This window comes from Pantherophis guttatus, chromosome 1 (assembly GCF_059756535.1).
Source record: "Pantherophis guttatus breed Tessera chromosome 1, ASM5975653v1, whole genome shotgun sequence".
Lineage (NCBI taxonomy): Eukaryota > Metazoa > Chordata > Lepidosauria > Squamata > Colubridae > Pantherophis > Pantherophis guttatus.
Window position 1 is genome coordinate 315,952,069 of NC_142063.1, and position 8,655 is coordinate 315,960,723.

Below are 8,655 nucleotides of genomic sequence, written 5' to 3' on the forward strand. Positions count from 1 at the left end.
CACACATGTAATTAGAACAATCTTACTTGCTGGGGAGATAGGATTGGTTTGGCGCATGGAATGTACAGGAGTGACCCTCCTTCCCTTAACTATACTACCTGAACTCAAAATCCTGAAATAAGGGGAAGTCTGCAATGAGTCATGTTCTAGTGTGACTCAGTAGTGTAACAGAAAATTAGCTGTCTGTCCAAATATGTATAGAGGGGAAACGAGTTCAACTCACAGAAACATGGGCTACATTCACCCTTTTTCTGTGTCCACAAATTCTCAGACTGGGTGCAAACACACTAAATCACAAAAGCTATTCAATAACCATGTTGCATGAATACAACTGGGTTAAGTGTGTTGTGTAAACAAAGCTATAGTGCTGAAAGGAGTGATTTAGTCTCTGTATGTTTGCTCTTTTATAACTAATATATAGTATTTAGCAGATATTGAGAACAGAGTCTATGCATAACTCAGTGGATCCTCCAGGTTCAGCAGCAACAACATGGGAGACAAGAACAGGCAAATAATAATACGTACATGATGACATCATCACACAAATGCTACAATTTAAATGTAAAACTTAAAATGGTGTAAGTATATACTGTATATAATTAGTGTAAGTATATAATTGCATCATTTCTGTGATACCATAAATGTGCTGTTTTGATGTAATTTGACGTAATTGTAATCTGAAGTGGAATGGAGATCTGTTGGTAGCAATTTTCTGAATATTAACTTCTGGAATAAATTAGTGGGTATTGTCTTTGGACGGTGTTTGTGAGTTGCGTTGAGTGGAGTGGAGTGGAGTGGAGTGGAAAGGAACGGAACGGAACAGAACAGAACAGAACAGAACAGAACAGTACAGAACAGAATAGAATTCTTTTATTGGCCAAGTGTGATTGGACACACAAGGAATTTGTCTCCAGTGCATAAGCTCTCAGTATATATACAAACAACAAAGTGATAGGTCATATATCATATATCATAATTATAAGCATTAATCATAATATACAAGTGATAAATCATAGATACCAATCTATGAATTGATACCAATCTATGAAAAAAATAGATACCAATCTATGAAAAAAGCCTTGTTCATATTTTGAAGACTGTGTTAAACTAGATGACTCAGAGACAAGACGCAACAGTAGAGCTTGTTCCTTGTATTATTTTTAACTTGGTTTCTCTTGCAAAGACTAATATGACCATCTCTCTCCCTGTTCTCTATGGTCCAAAGCAGGGGTGAAATCCAGCAGATTCTGACAGTTCTGGAGAATCAGTAGAGGAAATTTTGAGTAGTTCGGAGAACTGGCAAATACCACCTCTAGTTGGCCCCAGAGTGGAGTGGGAATGAAGATTATCCTTCCCCTGGAGTGGGGTGGGAATGGGGATTTTGCAATATCCTTCCCCTGGTGTGGGGAGGGAATGAGGATTTTGCAATATCCTTCCCCTGGAGTGGGGAGGGAATGGGGATTTTGCAATATCCTTCCCCTGGAGTGGGGTGGAAATGGAGATTTTGCAGTATCCTTCCCCTGCCACACCCACCAAGCCATGCCCACCAAGCTGCACCACGCCCACAGAACCAGTAGTAAAAAAAATTGGATTTCGCCACTGGTCCAAAAGGCAGAGAATAGAACAGTGGACCTTGTTGAGAGCTATTGTCAGCACAAATAAGGACTAAAATAGCTGGTCAAGTGGTCTGACCACACCCTGGATCAGACCTATGATCTAATTTGTCCACATCCTGTCTCCTACAGTGATCAACCTGATATAGTAAGCAGGGAATGAATGTTTTAATATACTCCTGCTCACGGTCCCAGTTATTGATATCGAGAGAGTAGTCTTACGTTCAAGTATACTTCTCTTTTTGCCATTCTTGAAAGCGTTGATCGTTACATGCATTTTTGGTGGATATAAGCTCTGGTGTGTTGGAAGATAGTTTTATGGGATAACTGATATATAGAAGAGCAGAAAATACAGTATATTTTGCTAATGCCAGAGTTGCAATATCTCTCTGCTAAGAATTAACTGCCAGGAACCCCAGTAAACCCTTCATCATAAATACTGCTGGCCTAATTAACCTTTGACTCCCTATAGCAGCCCAGCTAGTTCACTAACCTATTACATCTTATATTTATGATTCTTCCCAACCACATAAATGTTTTCTTACACTTTTTCCTCATTTCTTCTTGTACTTTGAGAATAAAAAAGGCATTGATTTCAGAAACTGTGTTCACAACAGTGATTTGATGCATGTTTTGCAAATTACTTTTTGCAGGTTTCATGTAGTTTCACCATAAGCAAGAGGAAATGCAACTTATTTGTGCTTCTCTGCCCAACCTTGTTATACCAGAATATACTGAGAATTTTCCTCTTACCATTCCCAGATGTTTGGCTGTAATAAACATTGCTGTTTCAATTCAGTACAGTAGTATGTATAAATAAAATTATTTGGAGAATATGGAATATGTAATATGTAAAGAATAATGGGAGATTGTGCTTTCTTTCAGCCTTTTGCTTACTGCTATTTCTTCATATAGATGCATAGATAAAAATTCCTCAAAGAATCCAAGGAGCTGCAGTGTTTGACCTATTATTGAATGATACAACAATCTTGTAAAGCAGATCAAAATCCCATCACACAGCAGACAGGAGTCTCTGGCTAAGATATTTTACCTGTTTTGTGGTTGCCATTGAATGAACTGCAAAATCCTGGATGCTCACTAAAAGGTAAAGGTTCCCCTCGCACATATGTGCTAGTCGTTCCCGACTCTAGGGGGCGGTGCTCATCTCCGTCTCAAAGCTGAAGAGCCAGCACTATCTAAAGACGTCTCCGTGGTCATGTGGCTGGCATGACTAAATGCCAAAGGCACATGGAACGCTGTTACCCAAAGGTGGTCCCTATTTTTCTACTGGCATTTTTTATGTGCTTTTGAACTGCTAGGTTGGCAGAAGTTGGGCCAAGTAATGGAAACTCACCCTGTTACGCGGCACTAGGGATTCAAACCGCTGAACTGCCAATCTTTCAATTGACAGGCTCAGTGTCTTAGCCACTGAGCCACCGCATCCCTGGATGCTCACTAGAGGGCAGTAATTTTAGATCATTTAAGAGGATTCCGATTCAGAGGATGAGCATGAGCAGCCAGTACTGGGTTCTTGATCTCAGTAATTGCCCAATTCTATCTTAGAATCCAAGACATTTGAACAGCCTGAAGGAAGGATTGCTCTTAAGTGCCAGGTTGGTATGTAATAATACCTTCCTTATCCATGATTTAATTATGGATGAGACAGTTAACCTGACATGCATAACAAACACCTGGATAGTTCAAAGAATTGTCTGCCTCAGTTTCAAGTTTGGCATCAGAGACAACTTCAGAGAGGGGCAGTTCCCATCCAGGAGACCTTGAGAACTTTTGACATCCTGCTCCACAGGCATATGGATGTGAAACCCAAGTTGAAATTGGGTTCTAGCAAGTAGTTGGACTTGTTGCTGTTGTATTGCTCTCCTTGTTGTGCAGAGATATCCTTGCTGAGCTTCTAAGCCTCATTACCTGGTTGGTGGTGGAAGAGCTGAGGCTTATGGTTCTTGGGCTCTTCAGTCTCCCCTATGTGGCATTGAGTTTTGATCAGCTGAAGAGTTCACATCCAATATGGTGACCATGGACCTGAGTCAAGTAACTGAGAGCTCAAAACATACTAGAAGTTACATTCTAGATCTGGTTTTTATCTTGAGGCAATTGCGACATGATATGGATGTTGAAAATATTACCATTAATCCATTGCTTGACAAATTACTCTCTAATTGCTTTTAATCTTAATGGTGCCACCTTCCCCTGCAGAGAAAACCTATTGCACTAGATTGTTTTGCTCCAGGTGACTAATAGATTCTGTTAGATTCCAGAAGGAACTTCTTCTGAAGTTCTGATGGGTGGTTTGGCAGAAGTCTTGGTCTCAGCCTGTAATAGGGAAGTGATGGAGCCTTGGACAGGACTGTTACCATATGGAGTCCTACTGTGCTCTGATTCTAGATTGCTCCTTGATTGTCTATGCTTAGAGAGCATAGAACTGTGATGGCGAACCTATGGCACACGTGCCACAGGTGGCACACGGAGCCATATCTGTGGGCATGTGAGCATTGCCCTAGCTCAGCTCCACTGTGCATGTGCACACCAGCCAGCTGATTTTCAGGCCTTCCGGGCCACCGGAAGTCGGAAAACAGGCCCTTTCCAGCCTCCAAGAAAGCCTCTGGAGCCTGGGGAGGGCGAAAAACAGATCTACTGGGTGGATGTGTATTTGGGGGGGTCTGGGGGGCAATGAATTATGGATGTGGGCATGTGCGACACCCCCCACCCATACTCCCCCCACTTTTGGCAAAAAAGTTAGCCATCACTGGCATAGAACTTAGAGAGTTGACACACCAGAAGAGAAACTTACAGCACCATCGGAGAAAGATGACGAATGAATCCAACTGAGTATGAGTAAGAAACTACAGGAAGTCCTCAACTTACAGCAGTTCATTTAGTGACATTCAAAGTTACAACAGCACCAAAAAAGTGACTTATGTCCATTTTTACACTTAAAACCATTGCAGCATCCCCGTCATGTGATCAAAATTTGGATGCTTGGCAACTGACTCATATTTATGATGGTTGTAGTGTCCCTGTGTCACATGATCACCTTCTGTAACTTTCTGACAAGCAGAGTCAATGTGGAAGCCAGATTCACTTAACAACAGTGTCACTAACTTAACAACTGCAGTGATTCACTTAACTGTGGCAAGAAAGGTTGTAAAATGGAGCAAAATTCACTTAACAAATGTTTCACTTAGCAACAGAAATTTTAGGCTCAATTATGATCATAAGTCATGGACTACCTTTATATTAGGAATGCATCATGGTGATAAGAGCAAGTTATTTGTATTTGTTATGTAGTTTTATTGTGTGCACATATAGCTGGCTAATGGCCCTTTTTAAAATGATCTGTACCTTTCTGCAAAGTCAGAAGGGCCATTGGGAGGAATATTCTATACATCTGGCAAATGAAATGATTGCAATTTGCCAACTGGGGAAGTCCTGTTGAGATAGAAAGAGAATATTTGTATGATTAACTAGCCTAAATTTAAGGCAGTAACTTGTGAAGAGCTAAACAGGATTCTTGGATCTGCCAACCAGACCACTTATTAGATCTGTGTTCTCCTGGTTGGTAAAGGCCATATGGGAGATGTAATTGTGTCTACATTTGAGTATCAGCTTTCTTGGCAGGAATGTGTTTCTGTTTGTGTGTTCTGCTACTTAAAGGAGCTAATGTTTTAAAAATAAACAAACACAAGATTGACTTTTATCAATTTTCTTTCCTAGGCAATCACAAAACTGTGTCTCACTTACTTTGGCCATGTCATGTGGGAGAATTCACCGAAGACGGCAATTGACTTGGGAAAAGTTAGTGGTAAAAGGAAATCAGGCTACCAAAAAACATGACGGCTGCATACCATCAAATCTGTCACCAGCCAGAGCGTAGAAAAATTCAAAGAAGGGCAAGATCAGAAGATGTGGAGAGATCTGGCCCACAGAATCACCAAGAGTCGGACATGACTAAATGGATAACATCAACTATCATAGTAAGCAGTTCACTTGGAAGAGACTTATTGCATTGAGAAACTCAAAGTGGCCAAAGGCCTTCTCACTTGTTTCCACAGTGCCAATCGGGTGCTGCCTCTTAGAAACCCATAACTACAGTGTGAAAATATCCCCCAGTTATTCTGCATGAATATACTCCAGGACAGTCAGCTCACTTTTTCTAGGCAGCATTCAACATACTGATTGCCACCAGACCGAATGGTCTGTGCATGCCAGAACTTTAGCTCAGGAGTGGGTGATTTTTCCATGCCCTCATAATAAAGGAAAAGAGAGACAGACATCTGTGCTGGTGCAGAGAAAATGTGGGATTTGTGCAACCAACAACTTAAAATGGCTTCCTCACAATAGCTGTTTAACAAGTCACCAGTCCTAAGGTTTGAATAGTAATTATCTCCAAAATTCAAAAAATAAGGCAAATCAGGTTTGTAAATTACATCTTTGGTTGTATGAGTTGGGCATGAATCCACAAACAAACCAAATCTCAGTTTGAAATAGGATCCCTGATATCTGCCTTTCAGGCAAAAAGTTGTTTCCTCTTTTCAACAATCTCCCTTCCACATCAAAGATGTCCTTTCTTTAATTAAAAAAAAATACTTATTAGAGAAATGTGAGTTCCTTAATCTCTAGCAGGGGTGTCAAACTGGAGCCCTGCGGACCGGATGCATCACGCGCAGGCCACACCCACCCCAGCTCCATGAAGGGAAAAACGTCACGAAACATCACGTGACGGCAATGTAATGCCGCGACTTTGATACCTGTGCTCTAAAGCAACCAACCATTTGTCTTTTCTCCCTAACTATGTACGCCTAGGAGAAACCTAGGTAGATTTTTCCCTTTTCCCCAATGCTCTTCTAGAGCAATTCCTGGCTTTTCAACTCTACATAGAGTCCAGGGGTGTTAAACTGGCAGCCCGTGGGGCGGATGTGTCATGTGCAGGCCACACCCACCCCAGCTCCATGAAGGGAAAAACCGTCACGATACGTCACGTGATGGCAACATGACACCGCAAGTTTGACACCCGTGACATAGATCATTAGACCAAACAATTTCATACACTCTTTATTTCAACACTCTACACCTTGTATCCTTTCCCTTCAGACTTTGGCCTTCACTGTTTGGCAAACAATCAAGGTCAAATGCAAGAGATGGGATTATGTTGTTTTATAATGTTCTTTTCTTTTTTTTAAAAAAAAAATACTGGTCAGCCCTAAGAAGGACCACTGCCTCGCCACCTAGTATAGCTTCCTTCTTAATTACAGACTATCCCTGATGAAGTTAAATGCTAGCAAGCACCAATATGACTTTCAGTAGAATCATGATATTTTCTCTCTTCTTCAGGCTTCCTGAATCATGTTCCAGAAACAGCTGCAATTTTGACACTACCCAAGGCCATTCCATCCCATCCCAATGAATAATAGAAACAGCTGCTAGAATATTGAGAGTTCTTACCAAGCAGATCCTCTAGCTCAGATTTCTCTTAATTTGTGAACTCCAGATGTTTAAGATGGCAACATTCATTGGCTGGGGCTGATGGGAACTGTGATCCAAACACCTGGGGAAATGTACTGTAGACTGTAGTATCTAGTCCCATCACTCCCCACCGTTACTACTTTGGCAGATTAAAATAATAAGAATAATGGCAATAAATGACAGCAATTACTTTTACATAATCCTTCTGCTCTTGCATATCCTGTGCAACGTTATGTAATTTCCATAATTTCCACAGCTCGTAAGATTCTGTTTCTTTCCTTTCCAGAATCTGAAGCACGTTGGTGCAGAATCACCATTGTTTTAAAGCAAAGCAGCTAGTCTGTCTCGCAATTACCAAGAACAAAACGGATATCGGAGCACAGCCTAATTACGGGAACTTTTAGAAAGGATAAAGTCTGGTAGAACAGTGTCTTCGGATGGGAGAGGACAGGGATGTGTTCCTCCTCGCTGCAAAGCCAAACGGCTGTCTGAAGACAAACCCTCCATATATGGCATGCACATATGCACAAAAACCATACCCAGGCCAGCTTGAATGTTATTCCCACAAGAAAAATTAAACACTCCTAATGCTTTTTTGAAGTGAATTGCGCCCACCCACCCCCTTCATTTGCATCTTATAATAAGGATGTTATCATTCTAGTTTATAGCTCAGCTCTTTAGTTGCTATCTCTCGGGGGCTTAGATTGCTCCTCCAGAGTTCAATATCTGTCTGTGAACGAAATGTAATCTTTTGAAAGCACTTTCCTTCCGTATTAACATTACAGCTCTGATGAGTTAAAGGTTTTTCACTTTTCCAAGGTGTACAAGGTGTTTTGCTATTCCGGAGCGAGCCCACCAGATAATGGACTTGGTTGTACCACCCTCATTCAGCAGACGCGCTGTGTGAGCCAGCTACGAGCTGAGAAACCCTTTTCACCTCTTTACGCTGAGCCATAATCTCCAGTGTGCTCAGTCTCTTACATTTAGATTAATTATAAAACCTTGTCACTAGGATATTAAAATGATGTTTAATACACAAAAGGGAATAAAGGAAAGGAAGGGATGGGGGTGGGAAAAGAATGTATCATTTTGGCCCCGTGACCTGTTTCACCAGTTGCATGCAATATTGGCTTCAAGTTTATTTTCTTCCTGCATTTCTGTTTCATAACCATTCTTTCAATGGCACTTTGAATAAAGGGCTTTTCCCTTTGAAAATGCCCAAGGCCACATCTACCTGAAGTGTATGTATATTGTCTCCATACCAGCAGAGGTGGTAAATTCAAGAATAACTAACCCATGAAAAGGAAATCATGCAGAAAGGTTATTCTCCCCTCCCAACATCCACCGCTCCTCTTCTCTAAGAATAATCACCTTGGCAAAATAAGAATAATAGTAATAATAATAATGGAGCCCCAGAACATGACCTTTCAGAGAGAAAAGGGGCCATGAGCATCCAATAGGATCTGCATTGAGCATTCAGCTCTTGCTCTCTCACTCCCTTTCTTTTCTTTCTTTCTTTCTTTCTTTCTTTTTTTAGAAATCCAAGCTTTCAATGAGTCAG

At 41.1% G+C, this 8,655-nt stretch overlaps 1 long non-coding RNA gene across 1 annotated transcript; it reads left to right on the top strand.

Moving 5' to 3' along the window:
* Window positions 1-255: 255 nt before the first annotated feature.
* On the top strand, window positions 256-7,679 carry LOC148116941 (uncharacterized). Its single transcript, XR_015731575.1, has 3 exons — window positions 256-2,718; window positions 5,346-5,605; window positions 7,381-7,679. It is a non-coding gene; the product is annotated as an uncharacterized LOC148116941 (long non-coding RNA).
* Window positions 7,680-8,655: the final 976 nt, after the last annotated feature.